Source organism: Thermobia domestica, chromosome 3 (assembly GCF_964235325.1).
Source record: "Thermobia domestica chromosome 3, izTheDome1.hap1.1, whole genome shotgun sequence".
NCBI lineage: Eukaryota > Metazoa > Arthropoda > Insecta > Zygentoma > Lepismatidae > Thermobia > Thermobia domestica.
In genome coordinates this window covers 65,618,380-65,633,170 of record NC_137456.1, presented here as the reverse complement: position 1 = coordinate 65,633,170, position 14,791 = coordinate 65,618,380, and the positions used below count along the sequence as shown (strand labels likewise).

The window sequence follows — 14,791 nt, the reverse complement described above, 5'->3', positions numbered from 1 at the left end:
GTTCCCATAACCGCGGGGTGTGTGCTACTGTGTGGTGCTTGCCCCGTTTGTGTAACAAACTCATGACATAGCAGGTTTAAAAATATGGTTTGGGTATCCTATTTCTTTTCTGTTAATTATGTTCTTCAATGTTCGAATTTTGATCATTCTCATGATATTTTCTGCTTTCAACGGAGTTCCATGAATATTATACCAAATGTTCTTTACACTTATCAAGTTCGAGAGGTTTTATGCGCCTGTAAGAAACAATTTCTGAAGATAATTCAGGTCCTAATGAATATTATTCACTAGGAAAGGGAAGTATTCCCCTCCTTTCAACACGGAAGCAGAGGGCAATTTCGCACTCTGGTCAGATCAAACATTTCCGCCTAACCAAACGAAGGTCCCCCTGTAAAACTTCTTTACCTAAAGTGTTACTATTAGTATCATAAATTTGTTGAAAGCAAACAATTTGAAGGGTTCGTCTATAATATCTTTGCTTCCTTTGTCATCCGCCCGCCTTCCAAACGAAGAGGTGAATTTTACAACATGACTGCTGTATAATAAGCGAGCGATTGGTAAAATGGCAAAAGTGTGTTTTTATGTGTGTGTGTGTGTATGTGTGTGTGTATGTGAGAGAGAGAGAGAGAGGGAGAGAGAGAGAGAGAGGGAGAGAGAGAGAGAGAAGACAAAATTTTAGTTACAAGATGACATACTTCAATTGCCGTTTTCGGTTCATATAGCAAAAAGAATACCGCCACCAGAGAATAAAGACAAGTGTAGACCTTACCCAGTTTTCAAATTGAATAGATGGTGGAGGTAGTTTGGTTTCTTGACCTTGTAAAAATCTTCCCTGTCTTTGATTTTGTTTGTCATCATTCCAGCCAGAAATTAAAAAAAAAAAAAAAAAAAAAAAAACGAGAATTCCTCAGTTTACAGCAAGGGGAATTGGGGACAAGACATTAAGGATGATATTCCTGGAAGCTCATGTATCACGATTGTTTCATTCAATAGACAGAGGACACTTTTCTATGAAGGCTTTTCAACATGTTTTCTCACAAAGGGGATTTTCCTTTTGCAATCTATATGACCATTGGCAATTTCAATCTTGGCCATTCCCGCCAGCGTTTTCATTTTCGAGACACGAGACGAGACGAGACATTTCACGAGACGTCCCGTCTCGTCTCGTGTCTCGTCTCGTTTTCGAGACGGGACAAGTAGTCTGTCTCGTCTCGTGTCTCGTCTAAGAGGGTTCTGTCCCGTCTCGTGTCTCGTCTCGTTTACGAGACGAGACGAGACAAGACACGAGAAATGTCTCGTCTCGTGGCAACACTATACTAAACAGACAATGTCTGATAGGAATCGATCGCTTCGAATTCGGCTACTGGCCAGCAAAGCGATCTACTTTTATAGACCTCTTATCGATATGACATTCAAAGCTCATCCGTGACTAAGCGGTTAGCGTACGCGCCTTTAGCGTGGGAGACCCGCGTTCGATTCCCGGGGGTAGCTCATGTGGTTCGGGTTACACATTTATCAGTAGGTTCCCTCTCATGTAGCCTCGCTACTGAATGGCACGTTAAGCTCAAAATCGACTCGATTTAAAATTCAGTGTGGAAAACATTTACGTGATTATTATTATTATTATTTTAATGCAGCACATATACTTAATAAAGTTTTAAAATTGCCTGCATGAAATGGATCTGTAAAATCTACTAAAGACGAGAGAAAGAGAGAGGGAAAAAAAATAGTCCTATATCTCCCTTTTGTTTGGTTGGATGGAAATGCGAATAAGACAGTTATGTACTACAGCAATATGCTTTAACTTGTTTTCCTTTTTAGTTTAACTCCCATGGCTCTGTAAGATAGGTTGACGATCAATGCAAGTGACTGATATAATAAAAATAATTTCTAATTGGAAACGGCGAGGGCAGGCTTTTGTTTTTCAAGAAGTTTTGTCCCAAAATATAAAGTGCAGTGGGTAACATTTTCTAAAGATTATATTCTGCACAAGGATTACATGTAATCAAAACTTAATTTATCGTAGCTACCGGGGAAGGGGAGGAGTCGGTTGGCCAATTCCGGGATGCCAGCGGTTGTTCACTGATAGAGCATATACCTCTGCTGCGTGAGGTCACTGGTTCGATCTTAGGTAGCGCAAAGTAGGCTTTGTGTTGGCCAAATACCGTGTGCGTAGTTTTTTTTTTTCTGGCTTTCCCGTTTCTTCCTACTTTCTTCATTCCACCATTGCATTCATTCTCACCATCACCGTCTTCTTTAGTTTACACAGTATAATAGTAGGACGTGAAACTGAAATATTTCATTCGGGGAGCTTAGCCCCCGGAAACATTGGATGAAAGGACATATGGGAGCAGCAGGTTCGAATCAACGGAAGCATGAGAGTAATTTGCCCCCTCTCATCAAGTAATTTCTCTGGTTCCTCGAAGAAGAATTTCTTCCTTGCCAGGAAATATTTCCCCTTCTTCCTCGTAGAGCGCTTACCTCTGGTGTGTCGGTTCCCTGGATCGATTCCCGGCCAAGTAAGTTAGTGCTGGTGAATAACATCGTCTCCGTCGATTTTTCCTGGGTACTCCTGTTTCCACTCACATTTTCATTTCACTAATTCTTACGTCATCATTCATTTGCCTTAATTATCCGTCTCCCTTAGCCTAAAGCGCATAATCGTGGGACGTTAAACTGAAAGATTTTTTTTTCTCTTTTCCTCTTAATAAAAGTTTGATTCGAACCCTTGATTCTTGGGAGCACCTCGAGAAAACTCATGGTCATGATGTAGTCCACCGCAAACTTACAAGTCCTGGGATAGAACAAGGGATTCTTAGTACTTGTGACCAGTCTGCATCCGGAAAGCTTAGTAATATGCCTCCTGTCCTTATGAATTATGCTCAAATGGTTCAAAAAACCACTATGTGCCCTGCGCCTCCTAAAACGTCTTATTGTCCCAATATTATTTGATACTAAGAACAATTTTAGATATCATTAAGCAGTGGTCGAAGTGACACGGTATACGGTGGTATGCCATACCGCCTCTGGTTTTTCAGTAATGAGGACATACTGTCTCTGGTTTTTCAGTGATCAAGACAATATTTAAATAGCCGATATGTTGAGTCAAAATCGTAATAAAACATACCGCCTCTGCTTTTTTTTTACCACTTCGAATACTGTTATGAAGAAGAGGAACTAGTAGGGACGCGCTAGAAGGTATGGTGGCAGGAAAAAGAGGGAGAGGGCGAAGGAGACTACAATTAATGGACGATACCAAAACAGAAAAATCGTACGTGAACACGAAGAGATTAGCGCAAGACCGTGGAAAATGGAATCTTAGTTGCAGCAAGTTACCTGCCAATGATGGCAGAATACCTGATGTGATGATGATCATGAGCTGTAGGCCTGGTGTTTTCTTTATCGTTAGCTTTCAAGATATTGTGTGTTAACGAAGCAAAAAAAAAAAAAAAAAAAGGTATACAAGAACATATTTTGGAGTATTCTGACGAGAGAAGGAATCATGTTAGCTCAGTGGTAGAATGCCCTCCTCGGATCTCCTGGTTCAATTCCTGCTTTCGCCAAGTGCGCTTTGTGGTAAACAAACACCGTGTGCGTGGGTTTTCTCAGTATTCTCCCGTCTCCTCCCACTTTCTAGGTTCCATCATTTCAATAATTCTAATAATGATCGTCTCTTTTCGCAGGGGCGGACCAAGGGCCGGGCAACTGCCCGGAACGCCACGGTCAGGGGACGAAAAAAGAGCTTTAAACAGTAGATTTTGTAATGTGTTTTCTATTGACTCTTTTGGTTTATATATATATATTTTTTAAAGTAGCGTAAATTACACAATCTTTTTCCATTCCACCATGGATGAAGAGAGTTTCATACTACTAGGGAGATTGTATCGACAAATAGAGACATGGCATGTAGAAGAAAGAGTGGACCTATATAATGTATTTTGAGCATATTTTTTTCTTTTTGAAAAATGGGTTTAAAACATTAAAATCACTCTAATAAAATGTAAAATAAGGACTACGACTAGGGGAGGGGGTAAAAAGTCAGTTTGCCCGCGTAAAACTTTTGTCTTTGTTGGCCCGTCTTTTCGCCTACACCGCTTAATAGTGGGGCGTTAAGCTGAAATATTTTATATTTTCCTAAGGAGAGATTTTTCTGAAAAAAAAAAAAAAAACTTTTGCCGGCATGGATCTGCAAATTTGGAAATCCTCCACAGAATAGAATTTAGTAAACAACTGATAGTAAAAAACACACACATTCTTATCTAATCTATTTAGTTACCTGGTTTATCTGTCGTGTTATCTCCAGAAGAACGCTACACTTTCTCTAATTACTGTTGCTTTATCTTCTTTTCATATCATTGTTCCTTCGTGTAATTATAACAGGAGTCTGATTCACACTACATACACACGCACATACATAAATAAACACTATATCGTACTCCAAATATAACTGCCACTTCACATTGTTAATATTATTAAAAACTAGTTTCTATACAATGAGTTTCATTGATAAATATTACATAGAATTCTGCACAATATGATAAATATCTTTCTCTTTGCTTAAATTGAGATAAAAATCTACAAAATCACTTTAGATATGAATTCATTTGAATATTTTCTATCCCAACACCGCTTAGAATGCGCTTTTATATTTCTTACTTCATGCTTATGTAGCCGGTGTACTAAAAACAGTCGCAGATGTTTTTTACGTTGCGAATCGCTATTCTATCTTTCAAGGACTTATATTCTCAACTACAGAGATCGACACGCGCGCGCCCAGCAGTTGGCACGGCCAACCAGGAACTGTTTTCATTCCAATCCTATCAAAGCCCACGTACAGAGTTTATTTTCACTGCTCATAGATGGCAGCACGTATGTCTGCCTGACAGTTTTTTCGGCCCGGTACTTGCTTCAGCCAACAAATTGAAGCAAATATCAGTTCTGTGATCTTTTATAAGAAGAAGAAAAAGAACGTGTTCGTTAAAAGTTTTAGTTTCATTTTCATTTTTTTTTGACACTGTGCAAACAAAATCTTTAATAACAATATATGTGGGAATTATATGACCTTTTGTCCCCAAAATGTCAAGTTTTCATTTCATCCGGAGATGATGCTAGTGAAAAACGATATTATGATGCTCTCTGCGAAGAAAGAAAATTATGACCTACTTTTTCTGAAATAAAATGATTCCTGTATCATAGCAACGAGTCGATGCGACGTTTGCTCACGCTGAGAGGAAATGGGAAAAACAAGTGCGTCTCTGTTTACAGTTTCTGCACGATGAAAGAAACTTTTTTTTTTTTTTTTTGACATTAAAATAACGCTTATCTTTCTCTGAATAGTGTCAGCATAAGCATTTGTCTTAATGCCTGCTACACTTTAACGTTTCCTTTCAGTAAGCTAATGGCATGGTGCTGCAGTTTACAGTCAAATCAAATGTATTATTACCCAGGGCAGGGGCACACCCATAGGGAGGGTCCACCGGGTCCAGAACCCCCCTAAAACTTCCCAACGCGACATACTTATGTACACTTTCTCTATAAAAATATTTTTTAACAGGGAAATCATTGATGTAGTATCAAAATTTGATCTTACACTTCATCTATACTCTTTACTTAAGAGCCGGCGGGAGTCAAGTGACCTTGACAAATCGAAGATATCGCAGTGCAAAGTGTTTCCTTATTTTGGCAACAGATGGGGTTGTCGCTGAAATGCCGTCAAAGCAAATGCACCCGTCCTTTTCCTTCGTTTTCCCCTGCATGTGGTCACAGTTGGACAGCGAAGGAGGGGGATGGTTACGGCTGTAAATGGGACAGAAGAGTGAAATTCTTTTCTTTTGGCTAAAAGAGAAACAGAACTGAAGAAACAAATAAATAAGAGGGACCAACATGATATCAGCCGTCAGCTCCCTGTCAGAGAGCCACTCAAATATGTACAACGGTCACAAACATACCATAGAGAACTAAAGCACTTGTCGCCTGTCTCTTTCTCAAAGGATTCTACCTATGGTAAATAACAGAATAGTGCGGGAAGAATCTGATATAAAATGAAGAACCATGCCAATATTTAAAAAAAAAAAAAACACGGGAGAGTTGATATTCTAATTTATTTAGAGCCTTCGTGGTTTAAAAAAAAAAAAAAAACAACTTGGAATTGAAAGGCAGAAAACCCAGACAAAGATTTGAAATGTATTGAAAATGTGAATCATTTCTTTAGTGGAATCCATTTCCTTATTTTCTTTTCAAAATATGACCACCAGATTTACCCTCTCTCTCGCCTTCACATTCGAATGGTTCTGGGTTCGATACCAGTTGCTGACCATCCTGAGTTTTTCCTATTATAACAGGAAAAAGCCGCAATGTTACATTCAGCCTTGGGGGCCGGCTTAGAAGGACAGGAGGGAGCACATGCCCTGCTTGATGTTGGTTTTTATTGGGGGAAATAGACCACTTCATTAACAATAGAATTAAAAGATGTGTCACTCATGTCCAAAATTATTGTCGCATGTCTATAAATATGTTATTGTAGAAATATAATTTGATAACGAATTCACCCGGTATTTCTTATAATGTTAGTATGCGTACAATCGGCAAAGACATGTATGTGGCAAATTTCATGTCAAAAGAGCAGTAAATAAGAACAATAAAACGAAAACAAAACTTTCGTGTTCATTTAGCAACATTTTATTTTACTCATTCTAATCTTCGTATTTATAATTACTGTATTTTCCTATGAAATTTACCACATATATTTCCCGATTGTACACATAGTATCAGTATTAAAAGTCTCCTGCAAAATCATTATTACATGATATTTTTACAAGAAGACAGTTATAGAAATGCGACAATCATTTTGGACATGAGTGTACAAGGATGTAACAGGTGTTTGTTTCAAACATTAAATAAGTGTTCGTATAAATTGAACTTATTTCCTGACGTCATAGAACTAAGAACTGTTGCAGAGCGATGTAAGTCCGGCGACAATACAATATTCCATTCTTACTTTCATACTTTGCAATATATCTATTTATTTTAAAAGCAAATTTTAATATGTTTTTATTTTCAACTTCCTTATCCTAAAATAAATACTAGCCTTTAACCAGCCCTGGTATCCCTGGTTGCATATCACTTTAGGATTTGGAAAAGGTGTCCAACGAATTAAAAAAAAATGATAAGACACCTTTTAAAGACATTCTTTTGTTAATAAATTCCCACTAAAAAGTTAAAAATAATTTTGTTTATGCAAGACTAAATAAAAAGAATGGAGTGCGTCATTTTAAGAATTTATAAAGTAACTGTAAGCCTATATGAGAGCGCATCCCTTTTTTTTAGTCACGCATAAACATTTTTTTAAACTTTTAAGTGCGACTTGATTAATGAAAGAATATCTTTAAAATGTTTATTATTATCTTTTTTTATTATTGTTAATGTTTGCGTCCTTGGCATAGGGTGTTTATTTTGGTAAGGTACCGTATGGTACGTTTCTATACTACTAGGGTATATTAAAATTTAGTTTGCTATGCGTTACTACATACATTAAAAAACATTTTTTTAAAAGAATTACTACCGAATATTACTACCGCTCCGCTAATAAGAGGGAGACAGATTGAGGATACCAAACACCCCTACCGTTGATTGAGAAATATTTAGGTGTCGACACTGATGAGCAACATCTACATATGAATTTGAATGTTTTATGGGCTTTAGACAATTGATTCAGACCGGGAAACATGGGGGACAGAATGTTGGAAGCAAGTAGTCCAGTCCCTAGTTTGAATGCCTGGAATGAGTAAGGACTCTTCCCCCCTTGGTAAAACCTGCCGAAATTGGAAGCAATATCAAAGAAGCACTGCTTCGAAAAAAGAGGGAGCAAACATGCATAAATAGTCAGAGTCGGATTTAGGTTTAGTGGAGCCCCAAGCTGTTGAAGGTAATGGGGTTCTTTATGTGTCCAGATGAACATACGCACCCTACATACAGCAATGAAGAAACTAGAGATAATTTAGGAAGCAGACTGGTAGAAGGAGCCCTATTAATTACACGAACGTAGGCTACACAGCAGGAAGCACTGTTGCTACGTATATATAAATTTTACTTTGTTTTTTTAAATTTTCTTATATTTTAGAAATCCAATTTTTCTTTAGATTTTGGGGCCCCCAAGAGAGCGGGGCCCTAAGCTATAGCTCGTTTCGCTTACACGTAACTCCGGCACTAAATAGTATACATATACAGGCGCGGATCCAAGGGTGGCTATAGAGGCTATATAGCCCCCCCCCCCCCTTTGACGCTCAGGTATACACTGGATAAAATGGGCTTCAATCCTGTTTACTCTGGATAAAGAGGCAAACTATGGTTTACCTCCTCCCTTGATCATATCCTGGACCCGCCACTATATATATATATATATATATGTACATGTATGTATGTATATAAATGTGTGTGTCTAGTATGTTGTACGATGGAAGCTGATAAGAGCTTTATACCATATTATTCTTGATTTTTTGACAGGTAAACAAAGAATATTTCGGGAATTAATCTATCCTAAAGATTATAATAATGTATCTTATTTTTTCTCTTGCATGTATATTCTTAGCCTGCAGGAAGTTTTCATTTCTTTCTTGGAATAGATAAACGAAGACTTTGGTTCGGCTTCTCCTTCACAAATTTTTGTCGAAAGGTTGACTTTATCGCTACAAACACAAATTACTTCTTCTCACAGAAACCATCTACAAACACACTGTACTGCTGAAACAGAAACCATCAACCAAAGAGGTCATAAATTTTGCCATTCCTCGTGTTTGAAGTTTCCGTTCTTCACAATGATTTCCTTCCTCCCGCCCCTGTTAAGAAGTTCAAAGTAGATTTTCAAAAGGACTGGCTCCCGCTGAGAAGGAAAGGGGGATGAGGAATGACTATAGTGCTATCTAGCAGTTATACGGCCAAGTACGTGAACACGAAAAAATCTGATTTCTGATTTCTGTAGATTCAATTATGAAGGATATAATTTCTCATCGATTGTGAAATGGATGTCTTTGGAAACAGCGAAAAAATAGTACAGTAGCGCACAAATACAAAGATTGTACTCCATTCTCAAAAAAGTCCGGAGTTTTTAGCTCTTTTCCTTACTGTAAAAAAACAGAAGACTTTTCCGTCTGATTTTGATCATTTTCTTATGGGAATTTGGATTATAATTATCTGTATTTATAAGAAGAAAATATCACGCACAGCGTTCAAATTGCATCTTTAAAATGAGATGCATCATATTTAGTGCGCTACTGAGACATTTTTGCGAAAGAACGAAATGAAACCGTGATTTGCCTAAAAAATGGTTGAGATCCCATGTTAAATTGAACACCAATATTCCGGCCACTGTGGCGCACTCCTTCTCCCTCTAAGGTAAGTCACTTTTGTAAAATTTTATTGCTTTAAAGTAGGGGAACAAAACTTACTTAACGTTGATAATATTTTTTGTATATAAGAATTAGAAGAAGTGGTAAATTTTCTCCTTTTGTGTAAAGCGGCAAAGGACATGATTTCCCTTAATTGCCGCCACTGGATATTCATATTCGGCGTATGTTACGTAAAATATGCAGTATATGAATATTGTGGCAATATGCTTAAGTTTCGAAACTTGTAATAATGATGGACGACTTTCAATTCCGTATCTCCTCGTCAGAGTAAAGTAGGTAACTCGAAACTTTGTAGGGGGCGCGGTGGCTCAGTGGTAGAGCGTTCACCTCCGCTGCTTGGAGTCCCGGGTTCGTTCCCGGCTCGCGCCGCGTGGACTTTGTGGTGGACAAACACCGTGCTCGTGGGTTTTTTCGGAGTTCTCCCGTTTCCTCCCACTTTCTTCATTCCACCATTTCTCTCATCATCACCGTCTCCTTTAGCCTAACCGGCATACCCGTGGGACGTAAAACTTAAAGATTTCATTTCATTTTCAAAACTTTGTTTTACCTCTAGGAAACATAGAAAATGTATTTAAATAAAATCTTCTTAGAACGTGAAAATGATTACTATTCTCTCCCCTCTTTCCACACTCTTAGCTGTTGAATTTTACAAAATAATGCCTTTTTCATATCTTAGAATCCGAAGAGAACTCTAGTATAGAATTTTAATTTTTTAACGTCCAACGGTTTTGAAAAGTTAGTGAACGTCGGAAAAAGGTCCAAATCCTCTATTCGTTTTTAGTGGTCACATTTAGACTAAACTTCGCCTATCTTCAGCCTAAATAATTTTACAAAACATTTCAAGTTTCTCCATTCAGCACTTTCGGAGATCTGACAAAAGGCAATAAAGTTACGAATCTCTTTCCTCCCTTTATAGGTCATATTTAATGAAAATTTTGTCTCGGCCTAGGATTCAAGTAAAACATATATACAGGGTGGTCCAGAAGTGGGCGTACCCCCCTTTAGTTCCAACAGTATAGTGTTGTTATAGTAGAATGTCTGTACACAGTTACCTTGAAGACTTAAGAGTCTTAAGAGTCATAAACATCGGTATGATCACTATCCATGTCGTAACACAGCTGAATTCTGCTCCAAGTTCTCGCAGATACTTTGCGGAGATACTCCGGAGTCACGAGGGTGAAGGCGTTTTTTTACAGCTGCTCGTAATTCCTGCGTTGTATGATACCGAGTGTTTCTTACTTGTTGCTTTACGAAACCCCAGAGAACATTGTCTGGTGTCGTCAGATCGGGACTTCTTAGAGGCCAGGCATAGGGAGCTGGTGAAGATGCATAACATCTTCCAATCCAGCGGCCAGGAAACGTTTGATCCAGGTAACTGCGCACGTGAATCGCGAAGTGCGCTGGTGCTCCATTCTGCTGTGTCACAACAGTGTCTTTGATACCATTTTCTTCCAGCTGAGGCATCAATTACTCATTAAGCATCTCCAGGTAAAAATAAATTTATTTATACAACCTAAAACCATCAGAAAACACCAATTAGGGGTACGCCCACTTCCGGACCCACTGTACATGTAATAGTTTCAGATATGTGGAGAACGATGAAAAATTTTAGAGCCACAATTTCCCTTCTTAGGGATTGTATTTAGGCAAATCCTGTCTTATTCTCCACCTCCTACAGTTTATAAAGAACCTTTATGTTAGGTTAATTTGAAGTTTCTCGTAACAATAGTTTAAAATCTAGTAAGGAGGGGGAGAATCAACTCTTTTTTTTTTTTAAAATCTTCGTAGTGGCAACATTTTGAAAAACTTCCATCTCGTCCTCAGCCTACAATTAAGGTTCTAAGTCCAACAGTTTCAAAAATCAGGTAAACGATGAAAAAAGGTCCAAATCCTCCTCCCCCTTTGGAGGGGGGTAGCATTTTGTAAGACTCCGTCGTATTCTCATGGAGAAGATTAGTACGAAATTCCAATTTTTCATACCCAGAGATTTCGGAGAGCTAGTATATATGTTGATAGGTCCAAACCTGCTTTCTCTATTAGGAATTACATTTCGACAAAACACTGTTGTCTGGAATATCAAATGCTGTAGATTGGAATTATCTTTTTAAAAAAGTTACAATTTTTCACAACAAACTCTTTCAGAGATTTGGTAATCGTCGAAAAAAGGGTTGAAGCCTCCTGTCTTTCCCCGTAAGTGTCTTATTTCGTAAAAATCTAAGAATTTGTTCAAAATTTCGAGTTTCAGAGATCCGCTGAATGTTAAAAGATATCGTTAAGTCTCCCTTTCTCATCTTAGTGGTCATATTTCGCAAAATTCCTTCTTATACAGCCTAAGATCGAAGAAGAAAACTTGTACAAAATATGAACTTCTAAACTCAACAACATCGGAGATGCGATGATAAAGTGAATTTGTGAGTGAGTCTATGGATGTACTCGCATATCTATCTATCTATATCTTTGCACAGGGTGTTTCAAAACAACACCGACAATGTTTGGGAGGTGATTCCTGACACCAAGATAAGAAAAAAAATATAGACGAACCTGGGTGCACAAATGCTTCCTTTCGGAGTTATAGGCTGCCTAAAACATGAAAAAAATGAACTTTATAGGTCCATAGCTCTAAAACTATGGGTCATACCGTAGTCAGGTCAAGACTTTACTTAGGAACACTATGTGCCCTATCCAAAAATCCAAGTTTCAGAATTCTCCGGTGTACTACCACAACAATTTTTATGAAGGTAGTTGGTGAGTACTTCAAATTATATGCACGTAGCCAAACTCCCTCTATAAAAATTGTTCCGTGAGTACTGCAGGATTCTCAAACATGGATTTTTTGATAGGGCACATGTTAGTTTTTGAGTGAAGTCTTGACCCGACTACGGTAGGCCACATAGTTTTGGAGTTATCGACCTTGAAATTCATTTTTTTTTCTTGTTTCCGGCAGCCTTTAACTCCGAAGGGAGGCATTTGTTCACCCAGGTTGCTCTGTACTTTTTGTCTTATCTCGGTGTCAGGAATCACCTCCCAAACGTTGTCGGTGTTGTTTTGAAACACCCTGCATAATTCTAAATAAGGGTCACAAGAAAGCTGCTAACTTTGAGATGATTTCAAATGCTTCCACGTCAAAGGAGGCCCACGAAAGATGTGATTTGATAACATTTGAACCATATTTACATTATGTAATGATTTACATATCTTTAAACATTGATAAATGCTCTTCATTGGGTTCGTACAATCATTTTGTCACTTTTACAGTTTTTGTACTATGAATCATGTAACACTAAAACAGATTCAGATTTAAGAGTCTTCATCCCGGCGAAATTAAAATACCGCTAATTTTACAGCAATTATGTGATATCTTCAAATAGATAAAAGATAATCGAAATGTGGAACAAGAGCGCCCTAGACAATATTATTTTACATGAGAAACCGTTATCACGACTCACTTATCTGCTTTCGATTTCCAGCCATTTTGAAAATCGGCATTTATTTTCGCGTTTCTAAACAGCTGAAAACATAAAGCCACTAGGTGACTTGTGATAACGGTACCTCACGCAAAATAATATTGTCTAGGGCGCTCTTGTTCCATATTTCAATTATCTTTTATCTATTTGAAGATATCACATAATTACTGTAAAATTAGCGGTATTTTAATTTCGACGGGATGAAGACTCTTAAGGCTTGTGTGAACTACAGTGTTGCCTACGAAACCCGAAAAAAATCTTCTGGGTAAACCTTAGTTATAACAATGGACTTTAGGGAGTTGAGGAACTGTTGTATTAGTAAGGTGGAGAGGAATGAATTTACTACTCAAGTGCAAGTCGAAGTTTAACTCGGATTTCTACAAACCCATGTTCAAATAGCAAACTCTTTGCCACGAAACAGCACACAAATATCACGTTAATACATTTCGTATAACAACTATCTTATTTGTAAAATATATATCGTAAAACAAGTTGAGTAATGGATATATTTCTACGGAAGCGCTTATTAAACTCCCTTATAGTACAGCAACGCTAAAAAAATCAGAAGTAATGTAGTTGCTAAAAATTGTAGTTTTGCACTCGGATCACTGCTAGAGTAATACGTTCTCCACCCATAATGCATCATTGCCTGTGAATAGTGTCACTTCTAATGAGTGACGTGTCCGGATATGCACATTTCAAAATTATATTTTTGAACCAAAGAGTTAAGAAAAGTAGGAATCATGTATTCACAGGAAATTAGCATGGTTATATATATTTTTTTCCTTTCACATACGCTTATAATGATGTTGAAGTCAACCTACTATTCAATTCATCTGATGGATATCTTCCTGTTTATGTTCTACGTAAATGCAACAACAATACTAACATAAGGATACTCTAAAAGGTTGATCTAATGATGCATTTCCTGTTTTCAATGTTTGAGTAAAAGAGAATGTTACCCATAAATCTTGATTATATTTAATAATCATTTTAATTATTAAATCTACCATAGTTTTTTTTTTTTTTTTTTTTAGCTTTTAACGAAAAAATGTCCAAAGATTAGACATGCATGGACCATTCTATATACCCTATTGATCTGAACAAAATGGTTCGAGTGAATGAATGATCTCATGCGTAGTTTTCGAGAAAAATCGAGATAAACTTTTTTTTTTTTTTTTTTTTTTTTTTGTAAATCTAATAATTCGATCACCATCTCACTTGGTGCTCTCACCTTCAGAATGTAATACAGAAAGCATATAACAGGCTTAATCTTCTCAAACGTATTACCGATACTACTTGGAGACCACGAGCTCATAATGTTCTTAACACCTACAAAGTATTCCTACGACCTGTCCTGGCTTACGGCTTCACTGCATGGATAGCCGGCCTCCAGACTCACTATGAAAAACTGAAAATACTTGAACGACATGCCATACGACTAGCCTATAGAATAAAACTTCCGAGTCCTACTCAAGACCTTTATGAAGTACTGCCTTTTCCACACCTTCTGTTTCATCTTGAAGTTTTACGGTAGACAGTGGCGTATTTAGGGGGGGCTTCCGGGCTTAAGCCCCCCCCCGAAATCTTGCTTACTATAGTAAAGTATATGAAATATCTTGCAGAATTTTCACATTTTCAGGCAAAGCCCCCCCGAAAGTTAGCAAAGCCCCCCCCCGAAACAAAATCGTAAATACTCCACTGACGGTAGAGGTATATTACTAGCAGATTCGAGTCCCGGTATCCCTTTTTCCTCACTACAATGGAAACAGACATCCCGTACAATCCACCTCGGAAACTATAGGACACACCTTTGTTGCAACTGTTTGCACTTTATCGTCCCTCCTGAGCATCCGGATTTACACACAGTTGTAGCATTTTCATCATTCACCATTCCTCATTATATACCACCCTAATTCTCTG

General features: G+C 37.7%; 1 protein-coding gene across 1 annotated transcript in view; it reads right to left on the bottom strand.

Annotated features, from left to right (window-relative positions):
* The window catches only part of LOC145680461 (CD151 antigen-like), a 163,043-nt gene extending 158,235 nt beyond the window's left edge, over nucleotides 1-4,808 (bottom strand). The window contains exon 1 of the mRNA XM_081751023.1: nucleotides 4,277-4,808. The gene's annotated coding sequence lies outside the window, so the exon portion shown is untranslated. The remainder of the gene's footprint in view (nucleotides 1-4,276) is intronic.
* Nucleotides 4,809-14,791: the final 9,983 nt, after the last annotated feature.